Below are 26877 nucleotides of genomic sequence, written 5' to 3'. Positions count from 1 at the left end.
GGTGGCGGCTGCCGCCATGCCGGCGTGGAGCTTCCAGCTTCAGCTGGACTCGGGCGATGCAGCGGCTCCAGCACCGGATGTCCTGCCACCTCTTCTTTATGTTTCGAAGCCTCCTGCGAGGCCCCCCCTCTCTCCGGACAGCCCTGGCGATGCCCACCCAGATTTCACCCTTCTCATAGGCAGATACCTGTCACAAATGTAAAGTTACAGAACATCAGTATACCTGGTCCATGTTCCCAAGACACCCATATGTGCACAAAATACATGAGGACAACAGGGCATCGTATGCCACACACATTTGCATCATTGTCCAGGAGTATGTGGCCTGTGTGCAAACACAACTGCTTTGCATGACATTGAAATTCTACAGATGACATGAGGGCTGCAAAACACTCTTTGAGCATGGCACTCACTGAACAATATATGCTATATCTGGGTGCAATGCAGCACGTGACATGCTGTCACACACCACACTACAACAAATAACTCTCTTGTAACAACACTGTGCACCCTGGCACTCACTCACAACAACATTGCATCTATCCACTATTACTACACAGTGGCTATGATGTCACACACACAACAGGTGCACACTCCAAGGTATTGCACACATCACTCACCTGATCCTCTGGTCTCCCATACAGCTTGCTGAAGTTTGGCAGGAGGGCATCCAGCAGGGCCTTGTTCTCACCATCAGTGAATGCGGGTGCCCTCTCCATGTTCAGCTAATCAGGGTCCAGAGGATTCAGAGACAGCAGCTGTGGTTACCACACCAATGTTGTGCAGGCAAGTGCCCTCCCACAGCCACATGCTGCCTTATATCTGTGCTGCAGAGGGTCTGTGAGTCCAAGGAGTAGTGTGTGATAGGCCACCATAATTTGCATCCTATGTTCCATCCAATCACATCACACCTAAGCCCATGACACACATGTGCATGGTTTGAAAATAGAGCCAGAGCTGAACAACAACTTTCGCAACATTGTATACTTTTTCCTAGCTGATTCTTCCAGGACACCTGTAGGAGTTTAAAAAAACTCTGTATCCATGACAACCTGGTTGCATTTTCAACAGTACACTGTTCCCCTAGTTGTTCCCTATGCATTTTTTAAAATTCACACCCAAGTACGGTGACATTGCCATTGCCAATGCTACACATTGAATGGTGTAACGATGCGTACACACGCACGTACCATTGGGGTACGCTTAGGTCGCGTAGAGCCGAAATGCGATAGGGAAACGAGGCCGACACATGCACGTACCATTGGGGTACGCTTAGCTCGCGTAGAGCCGAAATGCGATAGGGAAACGATGCGTACACACGCACATACCATTGGGGTACGCTTAGCTCGCGTAGAGCCGAAATGCGATAGGGAAACGATGCGTACACACGCACGTACCATTGGGGTACGCTTAGGTCGCGTAGAGCCAAAATGCGATAGGGAAACGAGGCCGACACATGCACGTACCATTGGGGTACGCTTAGCTCGCGTAGAGCCGAAATGCGATAGGGAAACGATGCGTACACACGCACGTACCATTGGGGTACGCTTAGGTCACGTAGAGCCGAAATGCGATAGGGAAATGAGGCCGACACACGCACGTACCATTGGGGTACGCTTAGCTTGCGTAGAGCCGAAATGCGATAGGGAAACGATGCGTACACACGCACGTACCATTGGGGTACGCTTAGGTCGCGTAGAGCCGAAATGCGATAGGGAAACGAGGCCGACACACGCACGTACCATTGGGGTACGCTTAGCTTGCGTAGAGCCGAAATGCGATAGGGAAACGAGGCCGACACATGCACGTACCATTGGGGTACGCTTAGGTCGCGTAGAGCCGAAATGCAATAGGGAAACGAGGTCGACACACGCACGTACCATTTGGGTACGCTTAGCTCGCGTAGAGCCGAAATGCGATAGGGAAACGAGGCCGACACATGCACGTACCATTGGGGTACGCTTAGGTCGCGTAGAGCCGAAATGCGATAGGGAAACGATGCGTACACATGCACGTACCATTGGGGTACGCTTAGCTCGCGTAGAGCCGAAATGCGATAGGGAAACAATGCGTACACACGCACGTACCATTGGGGTACATTGCGTCAGACATGGTCAAGTGAACGATTGTGTAGGCTGCGTCCCTGTTCACCTTCATGTCACCATTGGGAGAGTTACACCAGGAAATCACACAGCAGGGATGTAGTCTACACTCATGTCAACGATGTGGATGCATACATCAGCATGGCACACATACATCAGGATGTGCCAGGTGTGGCAGACATTGAAGAAGCACAGGGATTGTGACCCTGTGCCTCAGTTGATGTGTGAATAGCTTGCACAACATGTCATCAATCATGATGCACATGTGCATCACATGCATTCAACAATTTCCACCCGATTAACGTCAGCAACATGTTGCGAGGCACATGAACACTCGAATGGCCCACAATTCAGTACAGGGAACTGGCACATGATGACAGGAACATGCCCACTGTCACAGAGGTGTCATAGCCGCACAGCATGACCCTGTGTGACCACGTCATGTGTGTGCCATGTGCAACATTGTGCATGCTGTTAGCATATGCGATGAACAGGTCAGTAACGTATTACTCACCTCAGAATATCCCCACATGTCATCCTGGACATGGCAATTTCCGTAATACCGTACACTTGTGTGTTGGTGTGTAAATCCTCTGGCTCTGCAAGTGTCCTTGGCGTTGTGTGTGCCCTGATGACGTTATCTGAGTAGTCATATGTCACCTCTGCGTGCACACGTCAGGTCCTCTGTTTGTTTCTCAACACCAGCGCAGGTCCGGTCTAAGTTAAAGCTTACACATTTTGTACCCTAAATCATTGTACTAACACTTCTGAGCATTTACCTTTTATTGTCATACTCAAGACCGTGCCAATAGGGATGTCACTTACAAAGCCTGTGAGGAATGAAAACGCCTAATGTTGGTGAGTGACCCTCACCGTCTGTGTCTCCACAGTTTTCACGTCAGGCACAACAACAAGAGCTGCTCCAATTGCGGGGACCAGACATATGAATCCAGGTGTGATTTGTCCCACAAGCCACTCAGACTCCAGCAGTTGGCACAGCACCACAATAGCTCATGGTTAGGATGTAGGACGAGTGCATGTGTGTGGGTGTGGAGACATGTGAGCCCCTTATTAGTACATCATTCCCCAGGCCAAACTCGTCAGGTAAACAAAAGAAGTCAGAGATGTGTAATTGCATTAACAAATAACCACGATGCAAGTGCAATGCTGCATGGGATTAGGGTGACAGCGACCACACGGCTCCATCAGAATTGCAGCCGTCGTAGCAAGCACCACGACCTACGGTCCCAGCCCTGCATGTGACACAGGAGGAGTAAGTGCACTTCCTCATGTCCATGATGTCCCTCACCCCGCCCACTGACTCAGCGTCAGCTTCTGGCCCACCGTACCCGTCTGGGGACAGTAGCGCCTCTGTTGATATGCCCCTGACGCCATCACTCGCTGAGTGACGGACGCAGGCGGTGCATACGTCCCAGAACCGCTGTGACCGACATGATCGGAATGTTCATCCTGGTCCCCGCTGGTTCAACTCACAACCTCACTGCCAGATCTCCCCCAGGTGTCAGCCGTGGCGCCATTCTAGGGTGGTGCTGGCCCCGATACCACACACTGTACGGCTCCGCTGTGGTAACTGTGTGGCAGAACACCGCTCTTAATGCTGCATGGGAATGTAAACATCAATGAGCTGGCCACACCTCATTACAATTGGCGCTAATGAGTATTGGGAGGGTCATGAAGACCCACTGGCACGTGAGTGTCAGTCCCAAGACCACAGGACAGGTGGACTGGGGGATGCGAGTGTTGTGGACACCTAGCCAGACACTGGTGATGTCTCAACTCAAAAGATGTATTTGGATGATTGGGCAACGTACAGTGTTGTGTTTATGTGGGCGGTTGGAACCATGGCCCTTCATCTCCCTGTTGCTGCGGTGAGGACCACCTTGTCACTGAGGTCCTTCAACTACACTAACGCTACGCTGAGCCTCTGCAGGCCTATCTTGATGAAAGTACTGTATGTATATTGGCAAGCATGTACAGCCACGCAGCATGTTTGTCTGTAGATAGGCACGTTGTCAGACCCCCACTGCCCTACCCGGACTGACCATGTTCCCTGTCCTACCACCCCATCCCAGGAAGCATCTGCATCCAGGCCTCAAAACCACAGAACACATTCCTGTTAGCTACGCTGTAGAGGGTATCCAAGAGGTACAGGCACTACGCAAAGATGTCATCATCCTCCCTGACTCTGGGAGTGATGTTTAGCTACTTGACATCCATCTTTGCCTGCTACCCACACTCTCTGTGGGATATGTTTGTGTAACAGCTGCCAGTGTATGCATTGTAGGTACGGGCAAAACGTGGCCACGCCCTTGTCGGATGCCAATCTACAACACTGGTTTTGTTCTGGTGTGGCCTGGATAGCCACCACTCACTGGTCAGATTGATGTTACCCAGGGAGGCTAATTAGTGCTAAGCTATGTATGTATTGAAATGTGACACTTTGCTACTGCCTACTGTTCCTTACAGCTATTGGTTTACAAAAGGTAAGTAACTAGTCCTTGAAAGTTCTGTGCATCTGCTGTAGGAGCATCTATGTTGTGTCCTTGCTGTGATGGCAGGGTGACTAATGTACACACACCATGCCACGTGTGTTAATGACCCGTTCACATGTGTGATGGCATCACAGACCATCAGTGACAAATGTAATTATCATGCTGTATGATGATGGTCATGTAATTGTAACTGAAAGTACACACCGCAACATGACTAAGGCTGAACAGTGCAAATGATGGCACATGTGGTGTGTGTGTGTATTGCAGTCAGCCGTCTGGATGTGCAGACAACCTCCTACTGACATTGACATGACGTGTCTCACTGACATGATACATTGTCATGCTCACTAAGACCTTTCCATCTGATTGTTTGTATGCATGTCACATCCATTCCACACACTACAGGTATTTTCCTTCTCCACGGAGGAGTGTGTGGGAGCTGGCATCAGTGTGTATCCCACGTCACACTCCAAATTGTCTACATTATTTGAAGCAGTGTTGCTTGTGCCATGTACATAGTTATAGTCTTAGTCAGACAGTCGAATACATTTCCTTACAATTGTGTCTTGCAGGGCACCCCCTCTGGAAAGGCCGTTGCCTGACTTGGAAGCCATGAGGGAGCGCAATTGCATCCGTCGATATCGGTTCGGCAGACAGTTGATCAAAGACCTGACGGACAAGCTTGAGGCTCACCTACAACCACGCCACAGGTATCCAACTGCACTGACACCCAAGGTAAAGGTGATGGCAGCCCTCTATTTCTTTGCCACAGGTACATTCCAATTTACCATAGCTGATGTGGGAGGGATGTCTCAGACCATGTTTAGCCGGGTATTGGGTGATGTTTTGGGAGCAATGTTGCTCCACCTTGATGAATTCATTACATTCCCTACTCCAGAAGAGTTGACAGATGTCAAGGGGGAATTCTATGCCCTGGGCCGCATGCCACATGTAATTGGTGCAATTGATGGTACACATGTTACTCTTGTCCCACCACAGGCTCAGGAGCAAGCGTATCGCAACAGGAAACACTACCACTCGATAAATGCCCTGGTGGTGTGTCTTGCCAACATGATTATCTCACATGTTTGTGCACGTTATCCAGGATCGTGCCACGATGCTTTCATCATGAGGCGTAGCAGGGTACCACAGATGATGCTGCAGCTGCACAACCACCGGGCATGTCTAGTTGGTGAGTATACACTGTGAGCTCTGTATGTCAGTATGTCACAACTTCATGATCTGCATCATATGATTCACTCTTGTACATGATGTCAATTTGCAGGAGACGCTGGATATCCAAACATGCCGTGGCTAATGACTCCGCTACACAACCCCAGGACAGCTGCAGACCAGTGTTACAACAATGCTCATGTGAAGACCAGGCAGGTGATCGAACGGACCTTTGGACTCCTGAAGAGCCGGTTCAGGTGCCTGGACAAGACAGGCGGAGCCCTCCAATACAGCCCACGCAAGGTGTGTGACATCTTCACCGTGTGCTGCATGCTACACAACATGGCAGTGGAGAAGGCTGTGCCACTCTACCTGGATCCTGATGAGCTGGAACATCCGCCCGTTGAGGATGAAGGCCTTGGCCAGGATGCCAGTGACGAGGAGGGTGAAGATGATATCCGCGGTCACCTCATCCGCAACTTCTTTTCATGATGGTGAGTCATTTTATCTTTTATGTAAAAGATGGACTATAGAGTTGCATGGGTAGCATGCTGTGTATGCAACAGACTGTAAGCAAGATCACTTGGATGTGTGTTGTGCTGTGTCACACGTTCAGTTGTAATGCTACACACATTCGTGCTATGTGTGCACTTGGAATGTACAGGTGTCATACTACATCTGGCTATTCAACAGACATTGACAAAATGACATTATACAGAACTTGACCCCCTGTGTGCCACTCTCATCCACAGCTCGCCCTGCCTGTTGTCCGTTGGGGTACATCGTGGTCATCCTGCTACTGCTCATTATGATTGCAACGTCAGCCACATCAACGGAGCATGCTTGGACATGTGGAGAAGTCAATTTGGGTAAGGACTCATATGAGGCTGTTTAGCGTTGGTATGTGTAGAAACGTGTGGTACATGTTCATGTGCATGTAGTGTCACCTTGCATACATGCTACTCCATTATGTACCTTATGACATGTATGGCCACTCCCATGACAGGATAGTCACCCCTTCTGTCATCTGTTGTACTTTGATACTCTGGTGAATGCATCAATGTGTGTAGACATTGCCACAGCAACATTGCACATACCATGGCATGATATTGTGTCAGAGGTCACAACCACGGACTCTGTGGGGGATTGCAGCCTCACTGTGTGCATTAGAATGTGACTGGATCCTCACCTCCAGCTTGTGGGCCAGTCCAGTGTGATTACCATGAAACCATGTGGTGTCGGTGTTGCCCAGTGTATGTTCCACATCTTAAGACAACTGTCCTGTGAATCAGTTAACATGGATGCATTGCCCCTTGCAGCAGTATATCATGTCACTGTCATGTTGTTACCTCAGTGCAGGTTGAGAATACTGCTACGCCAGCCTTCACAGTGAGTAGCAGTGATGTTTAGATGCACATGATGCCATGTATGTTTAGCATGACTAAGTAAAAAGTGTGAAAGATGCAAATTGTTTTTTTTTGTGTTGCACCAGTGGAGTGCGGTCATTCACATGAATCTCTGGTCGCCGGCACCATTACTGTGCTATGGTAGGGTCTGATTATGTAGCTTGGATGGACATCACTTGCACTTAATATTTATTGTACCTGCATATCATGTTTAGCATTGTGATGCATACTTGACACACCAAAAGACTGGCTACAGAGTGCCTTCATTGCATGTCGATCATTAGCTTCCTCATCATATGTGATACTAACAGCTGTTGTGGATTTGCTCAAGTTAGCCTACATGGCCCTTATGGCTAACCAATATCAGATACAGACTTTAGAGTTAGCGGTAGTTGGATTTCCATATGTTTCCATTTGTTACTGAGGTCCACCTCATCTGTGCCTGGGAATGTGTTTATACTACATAGATCTTTTTGCATGGGTGCTCACTTGTGAGCGTTACACATGACTCTAATGGATGACAGACTGTCCCAGTTTTTATGTGTCTGTGTCACAGCATCGTATCTCATGTGATGGCATGATTAATCATCATTATTTTTCACCAGTCAGTACACTTCACAGGTTTGACTGGTACAGTGTAGCTAATGAGGTTTTTGAAGTGTCTGTGACATGAGAATGTTGTCCTAATGCTTATTTGCCTCTGTTTCAGGTCTCCCTCCCAGCAGTTCCCATCCTCTCCTTCCCTCGCCTGATCACCCTTTTGTGTCTGTAGTTTGTACTCAGACCAATGGGCTATTTGGAGGTGGAACCCTTAGAGCATCACACCACTCTGATGAAGAAAGGTACGGCCAGTCGTTGACAGCCTTGTAGGTATTCGTAATGCGGCATTACAGGTGACATCATGATTAGTGTAAATTGGAATTATTGACAATGCACATGTATGTTTGTGAAAGCTCCATGGGCTCACAATGTAAATTATCATGTTGTGCATGACGTCTGACTCCTACAGAATATAGTGCCTGCTTGGGGCTCAACACACATGTCCTTCTAATGTGCACATATACTATTTTGAACGTAGTTACCTCATGCTTGTTATGTGTGTAACTGTATATTGACCACACGCATGGGGTGGGTGAAGGCTAGAATACTATGTTGTGTGTGAGGTAGATGTCTTTGTTGGTGCAGTTTGGATTTGAACACACTAGCTCTTGTATACACCTGCTGACGCTGTGTGTCTTGTGCCCCACTTGACCGTAAGGGCCCTGATCCAGTGACTGTGATCTGTGGTGATTACTGTGGCATTTTGTTGTCAGTGATCCTGAGTGAGGCAGACACTCCTGCCTTCACATCCACATGTCACTTTGTGCATTGCGGGTGCCCTTGTGTTATGTGTTTGTTTAGCAATTAGTCACACCCCTCCTGCCGTCATGTCTTCACTCATTGCTGCAGCTGCATACACAGCCACCATGCAGCGCACACTATCCAGGAACACAGACACCTACAAAATGACCCTCCTTCCATCCATTAATAGAGCATGCTCCTGCCACCCTACACACGGACAACACCAGACATTCACCCTCGTGCTATAAAAATGCTTTGTACTGCTATGCGTGTGTGTGCAACACATACTGGCACGAGTATGCAGATTCACATGACATTGGGTCTACGTACCACCAGGTCATGTGCCGTGTCCAACACACACACACACCTTACATAGGCACAATATTGTACAGTGTTAGCTTGTCAACACCACTAGATCAGAAAACTGTTAGCTTACAGTCACGTGCCAGAACACAACATGCTCACACCACTTCAACATTGCTGTCACAGTCAGTCAAGTTGGCACATGGGACACACACCATGACCCTGTCTCTTGGGTGTGGTGTGATTTGGCCGTTCTGGGGTAGGTATTTGTCTGATGTGTGTCGTTGTTCTGTATGCGTTGCTCCCATTACAGTAGTATAGTACTTGTAGCTCCATAGGGGTAGGTCACCTAATCAGGTGTGCTTGTCTAGAGTGCTCCAGCCCATTGCCCACAGTCTGTCCTGCCACCGTTATCCTGTGCGGCATTAATCACATACACAGTAATGCATCATGCTGATGGTAGCTCACATACCTGAGGACACAGTTGTAGGTACTCCCTACACGGACTACTACTTTTGTGACACTGACATGTACTCCTCAAAGTGACTCTCCTGGGCCTGCCTGTGCTAGCAGTATTGGGATTCAATCCCCCCTCCAGCATTGACTGTCCCACACAGGTGTGTCTTACCATCCATGTATGTAGTTAGTGGAAATTTCTGACCAATGTGTGTCCTCACTCAGATTCTGATCCAAGTGTGTGGATGACTGCTGTTTGTTGTATACCTTGCATTTTTGACATTTGCAGATACATATACATGTATGCTGTTTCAAAGATTACTCACCAAATGCGTATGATGTTTAGATTATTTATTGGGTGATCTTGTGCATGAAACGTGAATAGGTGCTGTACAGAAAGGGGTGGAATCCAAAATTCACAGCTGGAGATGAGATGCCTTACAGTTTCAGTCAACAGAGTCCAGGCCACAGTGCCTGACATCATTGGGCAGACTGTGACCAGCAAGTCCATGTGGGAGAGTCTCATAGGGGATGCTGTTGCACCCAGGGGCAATATGCCAGGTCCAGTGTCCTGGGAGAAGTCCATGGGCCACAGGCCCTCAACGTCTTCGCCGTGGACGACCCACCTTCCTTGGGGGACCCTCATGTGCAGGCATGGACGGTGCATGGGACGCTACGTCAGAGGGTTCCTCCTCCTCCTCCCTCTCCTCCCTCCCTGTGGCTGGTGTTGCACTTTGCCGTGATGTTGCTGGCCTTGTGACACAGGGAGTGGGCTGCATGTTGGCAGCCATCTGACGTAGCACATGGAAAATGTCCCTATGCACCATCAAGAGCTGAGCCTGGTGTGCCTCCACCCGTCCATAATGCAGGTCTTGCCTGGCTATTTGCTCTGCCTGCTGTTCTCTGAGCTGGTTGAGGGTCTCCGCAAGCTGGCTTACCTCCCTGGTGTCCCGCCGGTATGCCTCAAGGATGTTAGTGAGTTCAGGCATACCGGGCCCTGCAGCTGACTGGCCAGATTCTCGCCTCCGCCTTGCGCCACTCCCACCACCCTGACCCACATGAGCACGGACTGCGCTTGTGGGCACATCCGATCGACGGGCCCCCGAGTGCTGGGAGGGTGGAGGTTGTCACCAACCTCAGGGGCGCCCGACAAAGGGTGTCCCTTATTTTCAGACTGGCTCTCTTGTGAATCATGGGCAGGGCTCTGACCTGTCTGCTGGGATGTGGTGGGAATAGGTCCGGTGGTTGGCAGAGATGTAGCTGGTACAGTTGCTGCAGGGGTTTGGGATCCAGAGGAGCCAGGTTGGTTGGGGTCATCCACAGTGCGTTGAGGGATGGCGCTGCCGGTGGGGTCTGGGTCCTGCTGAGCCTGGGACTGGGATCCTTGGCCCCCCTGGCTGGGGGGGAGATCCGCACGTTGCCCTGTGTGTGGGAGAGACAGACACTGTTAAGGCAATATCAAGTGACATGTGGCTTGGTTATCCATTATCAGCATCACTGTTCCACAAGCTATACATTGTTGACATTGTACAGTTGTGTATTTAGTGGTAGAAAAAACAATTGTACGATGGGGTATTTATATTCTTCCAATCTCTTGACAATGACTGACACAGCCATTGCTGTGTCTTGTGTTGCCGGCACCACACGTGTAAAGCATTGGTAAGTTTCACGCAACATCCTGGATACGGTGAAAATTCTTATGTGTGCGTCAAGCATGCACAGAGTTTAGATGCAGCATGTTGATGTAAGAGACAGAGCATCATTATTTAGCATGTCAGCTACTACTTTGGATGTCTTTTGCTGTTCCATGCTGGCCAAACAATGCCAACACCGCTGGACCTGTACACCCACTTCTAGATCATGGCTTTAGAACTTGGCACTTCTCTAAGACGCATCACCTTGTCAATACCCTTGTCCATGTTGGTACTTATGTGCATCCACAAAGGTAATGAGATGGGGCACGTGCTTTTTTAGAGAGGCACAATGGACTGGAGCTTCTGCTATGTGCATGTATGAGTTGTATGCATATTCACGTGTTTTGTTGTGGTACATGGCAATTGGGACAGTGTTGCAATCCAACGCCTGTCCCCCGGGGATGAGTTTCTGTAAGGGGTGTGTACAACAGGCCATGCTATTACTTTGTTTGTGAATTGCAAGCGTCCATTGTTCATGATTTGGCTGTCCCCTCATGTGGCATGCTGCCATAATCGTGGATTTGTGTTGGTGCACACGATGTGTGACCTTGTCCTGGTGTTTGTGTTTGCAATGAGCACAGGAGGGACTTGTGCTGCCTACACCTGTGCCCACTGTGTACTACAGAGCTTTCTGAGATGTGTGTCCTGACACAGTACAGTGTTGACAGCAAATGGTGGGTGTCTTACAGGCACATAGCTGATGTTTGCTGGTACTTGTGAGACATCCCTTAACATTCTGCTCTATGGAGTTTGTGAGGCCTGTGCAGTGCTTGTGTGCAACTGTGTGTGTGCCCCAGGGAGGTGCGTTGAGGTGACAGAGGGACGAACACTGACTGATGGAGACAGAGGGAGAGGGAGACAGAGGGAGACAGAGACAGAGGGCGACAGAGGGAGAGGGAGACAGAGACAGAGGGAGACAGAGGGAGAGGGCAACCGAGGGAGAGGGAGACAGAGACAGAGGGAGACAAAGGGAGAGGGCGACTGAGGGAGAGGGAGACAGAGACAGAGGCCGACAGAGGGAGAGGGTGACAGAAGGAGAGGGAGACAGAGACAGAGGCCGACAGAGGGAGAGGGCGACCGAGGGAGAGGGAGACAGAGACAGAGGGAGACAGAGGGAGAGGGCAACCGAGGGAGAGGAAGACAGAGGGAGACAGAGGGAGAGGGAGACAGAGGGAGAGGGTGACTCTGGGAGAGGGAGACAGAGACAGAGGCCGACAGAGGGAGAGGGCGACTGAGGGAGAGGGAGACAGAGACAGAGGCCGACAGAGGGAGGGGGCGACCGAGGGAGAGGGAGACAGAGACAGAGGGCAACAGAGGGAGAGGGCAACCGAGGGAGAGGGAGACAGAGGGAGACAGAGGGAGAGGGAGACAGAGGGAGAGGGCGACAGAGGGAGAGGGCGACTGAGGGAGAGGGAGACAGAGACAGAGGGAGACAGAGGGAGAGGGCAACCGAGGGAGAGGGAGACAGAGGGAGACAGAGGGAGAGGGAGACAGAGGGAGACAGAGGGAGAGGGAGACAGAGGGGGAGGGAGACAGAGGGAGAGGGTGAGACAGGGATGGAGACAGGTAGATTGTGCTTGCTCTCTTGCTACACTGCCTTACTTTGTCACAAAATGATGCATCTCTGTAAGGTGTGTCAGCAAATAGTAAATATTTAGAAGCTGTGGTCTAGTATCTTGTGTGATCTTTACCTATCCCTGTGCATTGGTCATTATGCTTGCGTGTGTCCCTTGGACATATGGCATGAGAGCAGCCTCTTACCCTACACATTGCACCCTATGTGCCTCCCCCTTGCAACTACCACCATTTGGTAGTGTACTGCTTGGACTCATGGCCACCCACCCCATGCTGCTGGGCACTGTTGTTAGTCTACCCATGTAACTTGTGTTTTTTGTACACTCCCCAGACTCATCGGCTCCTTCTATTCCATGTACTCCCACCGCTGGCAGTAGGACCATGACCTTCTCCTCCCAGAGCTGGTATACAGGAGGTCTGCGGGGACCACCGCCTCCAGTGTGGTGTGCATTGGCGTAATCCTGTGCCATCTTCTTCACCATCCTCCGCAGATCGTACCACCTGGCCTGGCATTCATCCCTGGTGCGCCTGATGGGTGCAACAGCATTGAACCATCTCCGGGTTAGTGAATTTTGGATTCTTGTGTGTGGTCATGGTGTGTAGTGTATGTGATTGATGGGTTGATGGTGTGTATGAATGAGGGTGTTTGGGTCAGAATGTGAAGGGGGTGGTGTGGGTGTAGATGAGATAGGGTGTATGTGTGAAGGTATGTGTCGGCAATAGTTTGTGTGCTCTCAGTTTCCTCGCAAGAATGGGTATGTTGCAAAGGATGATGGGTTGTATGTGTGGTCCCTTTTATTGATCAAATGGTGGGTGTGGCTTATTTTGAATTGTTGGGGTGGGTGTTATATGGGGTGGGTGTTGGTGTTGTCCTCTGTTTGGCTGTTTGGCTGTGACCAGGACATTGATTGTCAAAGGTGTGTACACAGGAGACATGTTCAGTGTGGTAGTGCGACTCGTTAGCAAGGTCCTTGTGGTCGTTTTGGTGTTGGCGTTATGTGTGCGTGCGGTACTTGTGCGTGCGTTTGAGTAGTACGGGCCGTTGGCGGGTGGGGGGGTTCGCGTAGGCTTGGCCGAGGGGTGTGCGTGTGGTACTTGTGCGTGCGAGTGAGTGGTACGGGCCGTTGGCGGGTGGGGGTGTTCGCGTAGGCTTGTTGGGGGGGTGCGTGTCGTACTTGTGCGTGCGAGTGAGTAGTACGGGCCGTTGGCGGGTGGGGGTGTTCGCGTACGCTTGTTGGGGGGGGGGTGCGTGTCGTACTTGTGCGTGCGAGTGAGTGGTACGGGCCGTTGGCGGGTGGGGGTGTTCGCGTAGGCTTGTTGGGGGGTGTGCGTGTCGTACTTGTGCGTGCGAGTGAGTAGTACGGGCCGTTGGCGGGTGGGGGGGTTCACGTAGGCTTGGCCGAGGGGTGTGCGTGTGGTACTTGTGCGTGCATTTGAGTAGTACGGGCCGTTGGCGGGTGGGGGTGTTCGCGTATGCTTGTCGGGGGGGGGTCGTACTTGTGCGTGCGAGTGAGTGGTACGGGCCGTTGGCTTGTGGGGGTGTTCGCGTAGGCTTGTTGGGGGGTGTGCGTGTCGTACTTGTGCGTGCGAGTGAGTAGTACGGGCCGTTGGCGGATGGGGGGGTTCGCGTAGGCTTGTTGGGGGGGTGCGTGTCGTACTTGTGCGTGCGAGTGAGTGGTACGGGCCGTTGGCGGGTGGGGGGGTTTGTGTTGGCTTGTTGGGGGGGTGTGTGTCGTACTTGTGCGTGCGAGTGAGTGGTACGGGCCGTTGGCGGGTAGGGGTGTTCGCGTAGGCTTGTTGGGGGGTGTGCGTGTCGTACTTGTGCGTGCGAGTGAGTAGTACGGGCCGTTGCCGAGTGGGGGGGTTCGCGTAGGCTTGTTGGGGGGGGTGCGTGTCGTACTTGTGCATGCGAGTGAGTGGTACGGGCCGTTGGCGGGTGGGGGGGTTCGCGTAGGCTTGTTGGGGGGATGCGTGTCGTACTTGTGCGTGCGAGTGAGTGGTACGGGCCGTTGGCGGGTGGGGGGGTTCGCGTTGGCTTGTTGGGGGGGTGCGTGTCGTACTTGTGCGTGCGAGTGAGTGGTACGGGCCGTTGGCGGGTTCGCGTAGGCTTGGCCGAGGGGTGTGCGTGTGGTACTTGTGCGTGCGTTTGAGTAGTACGGGCCGTTGGCGGGTGGGGGTGTTCGCGTACGCTTGTTGGGGGGGTGCGTGTCGTACTTGTGCGTGCGAGTGAGTGGTACGGGCCGGTGGCGGGTGGGGGGGTTCGCGTAGGCTTGTTGGGGGGGGTGCGTGTCATACTTGAGCGTGCGAGTGAGTAGTACGGGCCGTTGGCGGGTGGGGGGGTTCGCGTAGGCTTGGCCGAGGGGTGTGCATGTCGTACTTGTGCGTGCGTGTGAGTGGTACGGGCCGTTGGCGGGTGGGGGTGTTCGCGTACGCTTGTTGGGGGAGGGTGCGTGTCGTACTTGTGCGTGCGAGTGAGTGGTACGGGCCGTTGGCGGGTGGGGGTGTTCGCGTAGGCTTGTTGGGGGGGGTGCGTGTCGTACTTGTGCGTGCGAGTGAGTAGTACGGGCCGTTGGCGGGTGGGGGGGTTCGCGTAGGCTTGGCCGAGGGGTGTGCGTGTGGTACTTGTGCGTGCGTTTGAGTAGTACAGGCCGTTGGCGGGTGGGGGGGTTCGCGTAGGCTTGTTGGGGGGGGTGCGTGTCGTACTTGTGCATGCGAATGAGTGGTACGGGCCGTTGGCGGGTGGGGGGGTTCGCGTAGGCTTGTTGGGGGGGGTGCGTGTCGTACTTGTGCGTGCGAGTGAGTGGTACGGGCCATTGGCGGGTGGGGGGGTTCGCGTTGGCTTGTTGGGGGGGTGCGTGTCGTACTTGTGCGTGCGAGTGAGTGGTACGGGCCGTTGGCGGGTGGGGGGTTCGCGTAGGCTTGGCCGAGGGGTGTGCGTGTGGTACTTGTGCGTGCGTTTGAGTAGTACGGGCCGTTGGCGGGTGGGGGTGTTCGCGTACGCTTGTTGGGGGGGTGCATGTCGTACTTGTGCGTGCGAGTGAGTGGTACGGGCCGGTGGCGGGTGGGGGGGTTCGCGTAGGCTTGTTGGGGGGGTGCGTGTCATACTTGTGCGTGCGAGTGAGTAGTACGGGCCGTTGGCGGGTGGGTGGGTTCGTGTAGGCTTGTTGGGGGGGGTGCGTGTCGTACTTGTGAGTGCGTGTGAGTGGTACGGGCCGTTGGCGGGTGGGGGGGTTCGCGTAGGCTTGGCCGAGGGGTGTGCGTGTAGTATGTATTGGTGGAGCTTGCAGTGAGGCGAATGTTCCTACGAATCAATGTTGAAGCGTGAATACTTTGGCCCGTACGTATCTCGCTCAGGCCTTTCGTTCCGAATCGGAATAGTGAGTTTGTACGGCCTGATTACGAATCGTACGGTGGTCTGCACGAGGCTTATTCGTACGGGTAAACGAATGTCATTCGTACGGGTCGTAGAAAATCGTACGGAAATCAACGGAAACGGATCGGAATTCGCAGGTCGGACGGTAGTTTCCCATTCGTACGGAATCGGCTACGAATACGATTCGTACGTCGGATTATTTTACCGGATCGGAATCGACGCCCTAATCTTGATCCTGACCTAATTACCTTTCTGTTCAAATCTGGAAGGGATCCTAGAAAAGGAATCAAAAGGTGCCTTAAACAAGCTCAAGATAAACTCCTTGATGTAATGGGACCACTCTCAAAAACTTTGGATATTACCGAGGAGGCTAAAGCTAATGACTCACCTATAGACATAGAGGTGCTTCGAGGATGGTCACAACGTGCTCTTTGCCTTATCGGCAATGCTAACGCGAATCTAATCACTGAACGTAGAAAGGCTGTTCTCCTAAGGACGAACCCGAAACTAGCGGATCTCTCAGCTAGTGAAGATATGTCCAACACAAAAGGACTCTTATTCGGAGATAACTTCGTTAAAACACTCGGGAAGTATGTCTCCACCTTTAATGCCTTTAGTAGGGCACAGTCAAATATGCGTAGAGTCTTTAGCACTCAATCACTTTTTGGAAGGGCTGACAGAAGGGGACAACCTGTCAGCCGCACCTCATCCCGGTCCCAGTCTTATCAAGACAACAGAGGCTATCATCCCTATGGAGGTTTCCGTGGAAACTCAAACTTCTATCCACAAAGAGGAAGGGGCTCAAGATCCCGTGGTGGCAGACCTCGATCATCCAATCAGGGAAACTACGGTAAGCACTTCGAAAAGAATTGGCTTCGAGTCACTCAAGATCCATGGGTTTTGGAGACTGTTGTGGGATTCAAAATAGAATTTTGGGAAGAACCCTTTCAGGAAAGAACTTCCAGAGAACTCATTTTAGACTTGGAAAATTCTAAATTAATAGAGACAGAGATCTCCCAAATGTTAGAGAAAGGAGCTATTATAAAAATTCCACTTTCAGAGTTAACAAAAAGCTTTCTAAGTTCTATCTTCTTAGTCAAAAAGAAAGACAAGGGTTGGTGACCTGTTATAAATTTAAAAAATTTAAACAATTTTCTAATCTACAGACATTTCAAGATGGAGGGTATCCATCTTTTGAGGGACATCCTTCAGACCAAAGACTGGCTAATGAAACTGGATCTGAAACATGCCTATTTCACCATTCCCATGCACGAGGAATGCCGCAAATATCTCCGATTTACTTGGAAAGGAATTCTTTATCAGTTCCAATGTCTCCTCTTCGGTCTATCTTTGGCCCCTTGGTGTTTCACCAAGGTTCTTCGTCCGGTGGTCAGTTACCTAAGGGAAAGGGGGATTCGTCTTATAATTTATTTAGACGATATCCTCATCATGTCTCAAGACAAGACAGAATTTTTGGAACACTTAGATATCACTATGAACCTCCTTCGGGACTTGGGTTTTATCATAAATTTGGAAAAATCTATTTTAACCCCAACTCAGGAAATATAATTCTTGGGTTTCAAAGTCCATACTATTCTATCCAACCTAATCCTTCCCCACCAAAAGGTTACCAAGATCAGGAAATACGTTTCCTAAGTCCTTTCAAAAGATATTATATGTCTGAAAGACCTAGCCAGGGTTTTGGGTCTCCTTTCATCCTCTATACAAGCAATTTATCCGGGCCCACTTCACTACAGGGGCTTGCAGAGATTAAAAGCTCAAGGCCTGAGGAAGGGTCTCTGGTACGAAGATTCCCTTACCCTTTCAGAAGACGCTCGAGAAGACCTACATTGGTGGTTAAACAATCTCCAAGCTTGGAATGGAAAAGCTATACTCGGAAATGTACCAGACTTTATCCTAGAATCAGATGCGAGCAACCGTGGTTGGGGTGCTCTTCTGAACAACTTAGAAACTGGTTGGAGATGGTCTTTTTCAGAACAATCCCTCCACATAAACTCTTTGGAAATGCTAGCAGCCTTAAATGCCCTTATGAGCTTCAGAGAAGTTCTGAAGAATTCCAATACTTTAATCCGTCTGGACAATTTTTCAGCCGTCTCTTACATAAATCGATTGGGTGGCGCGAAATCCAAAAATCTCTCTGATATCGCGAAGAAAATATGGTATTTCTGTTGGGAACACAAAAAGAGCAGATTATATTCCCGGTTCGTTAAATCTGAGGGCAGACTGGAATTCACGTTTTCTTCACGATTCCAGCGATTGGATGCTGAATCCCAAATTCTTTCATCTAATTCAGGAAGTTTGGGGTCCAATTCTGATAGATCTGTTTGCCAGCCGATTGACGAACCAAGTTCTGAAATACTTCAGTTGGAGGCCAGACCCAAATGCGTCAGGAGTAGATGCCTTTCTCCAACCTTGGGAAGGAACGAAGGGCTACGCCTTCCCTCCCTTCTCAATGATTCAGAGATTATTGTGGAAAGTGAGACTCGAATCATGCAACATAATTCTGGTGACTCCTTTCTGGAAATCCCAAGTATGGTTTCCCGGTGTAATGGAATTGGCGGTAGACTTCCCATGGTTGATCCCATCATGTTTGGGCCTACTACGAGGCCCAGACAGAGAAGAACATCCTTTAGTCTTGGAGGGCAAAATGAACCTTCTTGTCTGGAGGATATCAGGGATTCAGGGAGATATTCTGAACTTTCGGGAGAAGCTAAAAGCTTACTGGAAGAATCATGGGCCCCTGGGACAAGAAAGAGATACAGCGGAATATGGAAGAAATGGTCTGGTTGGTGCCTTGAAAGGGATTTGGATCCCGTTCAATGTCCTTTACCTTTCGTAGCTAATTACCTCGCACATCTTTTTGAGTCAGGTCTTTCTTTTAGAACCATCAACTGCTACAGATCAGCTATCTCTTCAGGTCATTGTTTAATTAATAACTTTGCCATCGGTAGTAATCCACTTATCAAAAGGGTCATGAAGGGTATTAGACTATGGAGACCTCCTAGGGCTCGTTAAGAATCTCTTTGGGATGTTAATCTTATCTTTAATCTCTTCATGTCCTGGCCTGTCAATGAATTACTTTCCCTTAAAAAGATTTCAATGAAACTAGCAACCTTATTATGTTTAATATCCTTCAGGAGGGTGTCTGATAATAAAGCTCTTGAACTTTCCTATAGATTTCATTCTTCTGAAGGTGTTCATTTCGATATCTGGAAAAGAACTAAAACAATGTCAGAATCTATTTTCTATCCCTTTTTTCATGAATGTGAAAAATTATGTGTTGTTAATTGCATGAAGTGTTATGAAAATAAGATTTCATTTTTTAGACCTGCTGGCTGTGATCAACTTCTTTTATCTAATGTTAGACCTTTTAGGCCTGTATCATCAGCTACTTTAGCGAGATGGATCCGTCTGATTATGCATGAAGCAGGTGTGGATCTATCTAGGTTTGGTGCTCACTCTTCTAGAGTTGCAATGGCAAGCAAAGTATTTTGGGCTGGGCGTTTTCTGCCCGAAATACTTAAAGCTGCAGATTGGTCTAATGCAAGTACCTTCTCGAAGTTTTACTTGAGACCGATAGAACATGTTAGCGGTGCAGCTTTGCATGGCTTTAAACATGCATAATGGTAGCCTCCGGTCTTGTAATGAAATGACGATTCTCCAATTAATATGAAGAGAGAATCTTGATTTCATTAAAGGCATACGGAGGCTAACATTATCCCACCCTCCTCTCCCTGAGAGGTTTGGGTTGATTGATGTCAAATGTTTTTCTTTTAATATCTGAAAAATGTAATTATTATCTGTTGCCTTTTTTACCATATGGCATTTTCTTGTTCCTTCTCAGATAATAATCCTAAGGAATAACTTTTTGATGAAATTTCTTCACTGTTCTCCTGTGTCATCGCAGCCCACGAGGAAGATAGGAGCCTGCTCAACGGAGTTGTTATGTTGTTAAAGTACTATTTTATTGTGATATAATGATATTCTTTAAAGGGCTGCATGTTTGGGCAGCAAATAAAAGTATTTGCATAATGTTAGCCTCCGTATGTCTTTAATGAAATCAAGATTCTCTCTTCATATTAATTGGAGAATCGTCATTCTCAAAGCAGCAGCTTGAAAGCTGATTGCAATCTTCACTCTAACTCTCAGGAGACGGAACTGAAAAGAGCAATTGTATAAACTGAAAACCTCCACGGTGTATTAAAGGGACCAGCATTTACTATTGTTGAGAATGTCCAAAGTGCTTCAGAGCACTTGAAAAAGACCCACACTTTTGGTGTGGTCAGTTCTTGCTCCAGCTCGTACTTGGCTACTAGCAACTCACCATCTGCTATTAAAGAATGTGAGGAACCATTGAACAGAATAAGACTTAATAAAACTGGACAAAATGCTGCGTTGTGTCTAATTGTTGCTAAAGGGTGTGCAGTCTAAATAGCGAGTCATTTTTATCGAGTGGACGGAATATCGAATGAGTGATATTGAGATGCCAGTAATATCGAGGTAAGTATTATCGATGTATGTTTTATCGAATTTAAAAAATAAATAATATCGAAGTTAGAAATATCGAGTAGTTAATATCGATGTTTTAAAATATCGTTATATTTTGTTAGTTAAAAATATCGAAACGTAAAATATAGAGTGTTAGAATATCGAAAGTCAAAATATAGAGTGTAATAATATCGATGTTTGAAATATAGACTGTTGATAATGTCGAAAAAGTTAGGTGTTTGTAAAAAAAAAAAATGTATGTTTGTTAATTTACTTACCTTCAGAGCACGCTCCGGGATGATTTTGTTAAAGACCAGCATCGCAGCATTGTGCGCATTTCCAAATGCTTGATTGATTGTGTCTGGCATCGCACGTGATGTACACTGTCTTCTGCACTGAAGCCCGGCAAAATGTGCTAGTATTTTGCCGTTTCTAAATATAAATACAGACAAAGGAAATATAGTTTTCCGTCTGTATTTATATGTATAAATCCGTAAAAACGGAAAACCGGGAGCCCTAAATATAGTATACTAGCTTACCCATCGCGCGTTGCTGCGATCTCATGAAGAAAGGAAATTTAAGGAAACTTGTTATGATAACATTCAATTTACATTGTGTCATTTTTATTGAAACTTATTCATTTTAATATGGAAGACATTTCAAAGTGTTGTTTTAATATTGTTTTTTTATTCGATACACAACATTTTTTGGTTTTCCGTCTGGTGCGTAGACGAATAAATCAGAAAGCTCGCCACATACAGTTGTCCATGTGAGAAGCACGGATTCTCCAAATCTAGTCCACACACTTGCAACGATTGTCCTTGTCCTTTGTTGATGGTCAGTGCAAAAGCGAGTCGCACCAGAAAGTGTAAACGTTCAGTATTGGAAGGATAATGAGGGCCCTGGGTGGCCTTCGCGGGAGTGTACTCAACAACTTAAAAAAAAAAATGTATATTTTTTTTAGCCTGAAACCTTCGCGGGAGCGTACTCAACAACTTCCCAAAGTTTGATGCCGATCGGATGAATGGTGTAATAATGCATAAAGGACAAACGGACATACTTTGGTTTGTATATATATAGATATATTTTTGTATTACATTTCTATAAATATTTTTAAAACATTTATTATTTTTTTTAAATTATAATTGATTTTAGGAGTGGGATGTGGGATTTTAGGGGAATAGGGTAGGGAGTGAATTAAAATATATATATTTGAATAAATATATATATATATATATATATATATTACCTACTGGCGGTCGCCAGTAGGTATATATAGTTAGGATTTTTTCTCTATGGGTTTTTTGAAAATTCTATGTCTAATAACTTTGGCGTTTGTGGACGGAATCGGCTGAAATTTTCAGGAAAATGGCACATTTTGTTTCTGAGCAGCCCTTGAAAATTTGGGGGGGGTTCGTCCAGTGGGGGCCGAGAAAAAAGGGGGGTCCCAAAACGTGTTTTTAACATTGAGTTTTCCATAGGGCGGTTGGCCTCACTTTTAGCCCGAACGGCTGAATGGATTTGCACGAAACTTGGCAAAATTGTAGGGACTGGTAGCCCGATGTGCCTTTTGTAGGTCTCAATATATGTGCTCCAGTGGATTTTGAGAAATTAACGTTTAAAAAAAGATATATATCTGTAACAGCGGACCGGTTAGCGCTCTGGTTCGCGGACTTTTCGCGCAACGGAGCTTTGTGAAGCGAAGCTGATTGGTTCTCCGGCGTCTGTCAACATTCCAAACAGTCCGTAGCGGCCGCCATCTTGTCTCTCGGTAGGATCGAGAGACAAGAGGAGGTCAAAACAAAGGGGGAAATAACTATAAGGGGGCATAGTAGATCCTCGCTGACCCCCTAGGTTTGATGTGGAGGTTTTAAAAGGGCCCCGCGGGGCAAAAAAAAATAATAAAAATAATAATTGAACGGCTGAATGGATTTGCACGAAACTTGGCAAAATATTAAGGACTGGTAGCCCGATGTGCCTTTGCTAGGTCTCAATATATGTGCTCCAGTGGATTTTGAGAAATTAACGTTCAAAAAAAGATATATATCTGTAACAGCGCTCCGCTTCGCGTAACGGAGGTTTGCGAAGCTGATTGGTCATTCTGTCACTGGGCTATAGTTGGGCTACATCTGGCTGATATTTGGGCTACATTTGTTTTTTTGTGTGTCTGGCGGCCATCTTTGGGCTACATTGGGCTACATTGGGCTTCATTGGGCTACATTCGGCTAATTAGCAAATAGCTCATCGCAAACTAGGAATGGTAAAGAATCGCTATTTATTCCTTAAAGTTCGCTATTTAGGAAATGCAAATAACTTTTATGATACATATGGCGGTTCATCTCTAACAAGATAAGAAGCATAGGGATAGATTTATGATGACTGGCGCATCACCAGGGATGTGTTAGTCATTCTGTGCCGCTGTTCCGTCACCTATGGTGTGCTGCATTTACAATGCGGCGCATCATGGGGCAAAAACAGCACAGATGCGTGATGTATCTGTGCCGTAAAGGTGGCGCATTGCTGGAGTTGTATCGCAAGTGTGATGAAGCTCCAGCAAGGGTCGGGGGTGCCCCTGTCGCAGGGTTTCTGTTCTCACACAGAACTGTGGACAGAGGATTGGAACCTCGGCGAATTAGGGTGTCCCAAAACTCACGTTAGTAATCAAAAACTATTTAGCAAGCTAGGTACAGTGTCACATTGGATATAACAAACTCTCAATGTTTAGACAATCCAGAATATGAACTTATAGTACCTCAGGATACGTGGAACTCATGAACAGTCGGTCGTTATATATTTCTTAGAAACCAGAACATGGAGTTAAGAAGAACACATGTGTATTTGAAATGTTTATTTACTAATGCCGTCTTCTCAGGCGTAGTACCTTAGATAATAAAAGTACACATATTATCAGTAGCAAAATTACCAGCATAGTTACTAGTACATAAAAAGTGAATGGTGATAGTATGTTAACATGCTGTAAATGAATAAGAGTTAGCAACACTTATAAGCAGCCGCGGGCCGTGGAGGGAGTTACGGTGAGGCAGGGAGGCGGGGAGGGGGAGAAGCAGGGTGGAGAATACAAGTACACATATTATCAGTAGCAAAATTACCAGCATAGTTACTAGTACATAAAAAGCGAATGGTGACAGTATGTTAACATGCTGTAAATGAATAAGAGTTAGCAACACTTATAAGCAGCCGCGGGCCGTGGAGGGAGTTACGGTGGGGCAGGGAGGCGGGGAGGGGGAGGGGCAAGGTAGAGAGGGCTCCACCCTGCTTCTCCCCCTCCCCGCCTCCCTGCCCCATCGTAACTCCCTCCACGGCCCGCGGCTGCTTATATCTCACCCTCCCTAATACACATATTATATTATTTGCTAAGAAGGTCTCTTTGTGTTGGTTTAGGGCGTGTCCATACTTTAGTGTCTTAGATTTGAAGGAATCACATCAGCATACACCAGCTCTCTCTTCATGTGAACCGCATCAACTGTTGTGTATGTGTGTTCGGCAAAGCAATATAAAACCCGCCTCATGCCCAGAATTGGCAGAAGTTGCACTTATGTTATGAGTATGAAGTCGTGGAGATCAGACCTCATAACAATTCTGTATCGTGTTGTTCTTGAAACTTTAGCACTCGCTGTACAGATATAGTTTAACAAGTAAAGCAGATAGTAGACCAATAACATATTATTCTCATGTAAACCACGATGAACTACTAGGTGGAAAGCTAAAGCAACAACTAAGTGTCGTGTGCAGAAGTTGCAAAAAAGGAAAAATGGCGTTTAAACCGGTAATGAGCCCATGCTAACTTAACACGGTGTAAAGATATCCAGGACCTAGATGACACCTCCTCATGATCCGGAAACGAACTGAATAAGATAATAGAAGTGCCATCTCATGAGAGCAGATTGCAAGTTTATATGTGGACGGTCCGCAAGGTAAAGCATTAAAAACTAGGAAAATTCAATGCTAAAGAAAAATAAAACAGCCAAGTACTTTATCGAGTCTTAAGCCAATAGGCAAGGTAAATAATAAAAACTTGACAAATAAGTCAATGAATTGTCAATGAAATGCTAGTACTCAGCATATCAAACATGAAAAAGGTCTATGACATAACTGTGTATGCAAAATAAGCTGCAACAGCCTCCAATAGGAAGTCACCGTCTTCATCCGAAAACAGTTCAGCCATCCAATTTAAAAGCGGAAAAGAACATACGTGCTCTCCCAGCACCGGATCCTCTATCACCATCAGAGGACAGCTCGGTGGGTTTTCAAGAAAGCTGTGTTCCAAGAAAGACTGTGCTGCCGCCAGTAAATTCCAGGGACCAAGTAGTCCATGCATCAATGCCACAGCCATAATCCTTTCGCCAGGACAAATCAACTCGTGAGTAATGATAGGAGTCATCAGCTGATTAAAGTCGACGTCAGGAGAAACCGGTCCGCAGAGACACAAATCAATGGCCCAATCGAAATCACAGGTCAGGCAGTGAAATACAGGCTGGACACAGGTGAAGTAGGAGAACCGAAAAGATAATCCATATGCCGTGCTTAATATCGCCAACGGCATTGTGCCATAATATTCTAGCATGCGATTGCGGAACAGTGTCAGCAGCTGCAGGGTCGGAGGTTGCATAGGAGGGACATCCATATTTAAAAATGTAAAAAAGCACAAGAGCGTCCGCTGGTAATGCAAGTAAAAATGCAATCCACGAACCAGAGTGGAGAAAATGGAATGAAAGGGAGCAGGGATGACTCCAAAGATTTTCTCAAATGAAGTCACGAGACCACTGGTAACAACTTTAAAAAAGTGTGCCAGGGATTTTGTGGAGGATGCGTTAAAGATAGTCGGAAACATGTTGCTGAAATTGAAAGGCAAACCTGTGTACGGGTGTTCGCTATGTGAAGTACGAAAGTTTCACGGGCCGAACTCAAGGCCACCTCTCTCTGAGACAAAAGAGCTCTTATTCTTGTCATGCCGTTGAAACGTGTCCCAAGGTTGGTATTTGTGGCCAGATTGAAAACTCCCTATGTTCATGTGTGGGAGGAAATAGAACATTTCTGCAGCAAATAACCCGTTCACTTACTGTTACGATAAAAGGAATACTTTTTAATTAACTCAGAACAATCTTCATTATTGAGCATCAAATAACTACCATTTTCCAACAACTTGAACGTGGGGATGATAGCAGGAACTGGCGTGCCTTGCAACACGCAAGCCATATTTGGTCGGTGTTTGTTGCATGAATCGTGTAACTGTATGTGCCTACACATTAGTGAATGATCTGGCGTCTCAGTGCATTCCTCTCCATTCAGATAAACTTCTTGATCATCTTTGAAACATCTGTATGTGTATGGAAGCGACCAGACCTCATGATCAAAAGCACTACCTAATGGTTCATAAAGACCTATTGGTATATATTTCATACAATTTGAAAACTTATATAAAGCAAAAGGCAGCGTTATTAAACCGTGGATAAGGCATGTTGCCAAAAAACCCGCAATCCTCTGCTGATGATGTCACTGAGCATGTCATGAATGATGTAATATGTGACATCATCAGTAGTGGATTATGGGTAATAGTATCTCTAGTTTACTCCCCTATAGCTGTCTTTCTTTTAACATAAGTGTGTGTTTCCTTCCCTTATACTTACTGTTTTTGGTTCGCTTCCAGTTCGCGTACCAGCGAGCGAACTAGGAAGCGAACTAAGAGAAATAGAGGTTGGCACAGTTCCAAATATTGTACCAATTTTTTAATAACGGGGAGGTAGTTCTGAAAAGAACTTTTTTTTTTATTTTTCTGAACATTTTTTTACTGTTTTTGAATTTTTCGGAACAGTTTTATATTTTTTTGGGTTTTTCTTGGAGGGGGCAATGAAAACGATTCATTGTAAAGGGCTCAACAGGAGCAACAAAACAAAAAAAAGAAGTATTTATTATTTTGGGCGTTTCGGACAAACTTGCATATGATAGTCAATAGCTCTGTTGATCAGAGTGATGCTTCTTTCTCCGTAGGAAATGAATCCATCGCAAAATACGCAGGTGTGTTTTACTTCACCAAATCTCATTTGTATATTTGGCACCATCTCCCTGCCCTCTGGTCCCGTTACTTCCGGTACAACAGATCTTCTGGCCATAATAGGGAGATTATCTAGGTCGTTCCGAAACTGTGCAGCACTGTAGTTGTTAGGATGCCACCTAGTCATATGGCGATGCATTGTGTAGTTTCCGAAACTGTATTTTTTGTCGGTCCCTCTGGACAGTCTATCTTGACATATAAGGCAAGTTACGTATCTTGCATTTACTTTTTTCTGACCTTTGGGAATTTTAAAAAATTGCCAAATGAAGTTTTCTTTCCGGTGAGACGTCTTGGGCTGCTCAGGCAAAAACTGCCTCTCTTCGTGCTCGTCCTCCTGTTCCTCTTCTTCTTCTTCTTGT

At 47.5% G+C, this 26877-nt stretch overlaps 1 pseudogene; it reads left to right on the top strand.

The window, feature by feature from the left end:
- Window positions 1-26877, top strand: part of LOC144773786 (uncharacterized) — a 130332-nt pseudogene that overhangs the window by 92152 nt on the left and 11303 nt on the right.

The sequence above is a fragment of the Lissotriton helveticus genome, chromosome 8 (genome assembly GCF_964261635.1).
Source record: "Lissotriton helveticus chromosome 8, aLisHel1.1, whole genome shotgun sequence".
In the NCBI taxonomy this organism is placed as follows: Eukaryota; Metazoa; Chordata; class Amphibia; order Caudata; family Salamandridae; genus Lissotriton; species Lissotriton helveticus.
The sequence above is the reverse complement of the archived record's forward strand: the minus strand, read 5'-3'. Positions and strand labels throughout refer to the sequence as shown.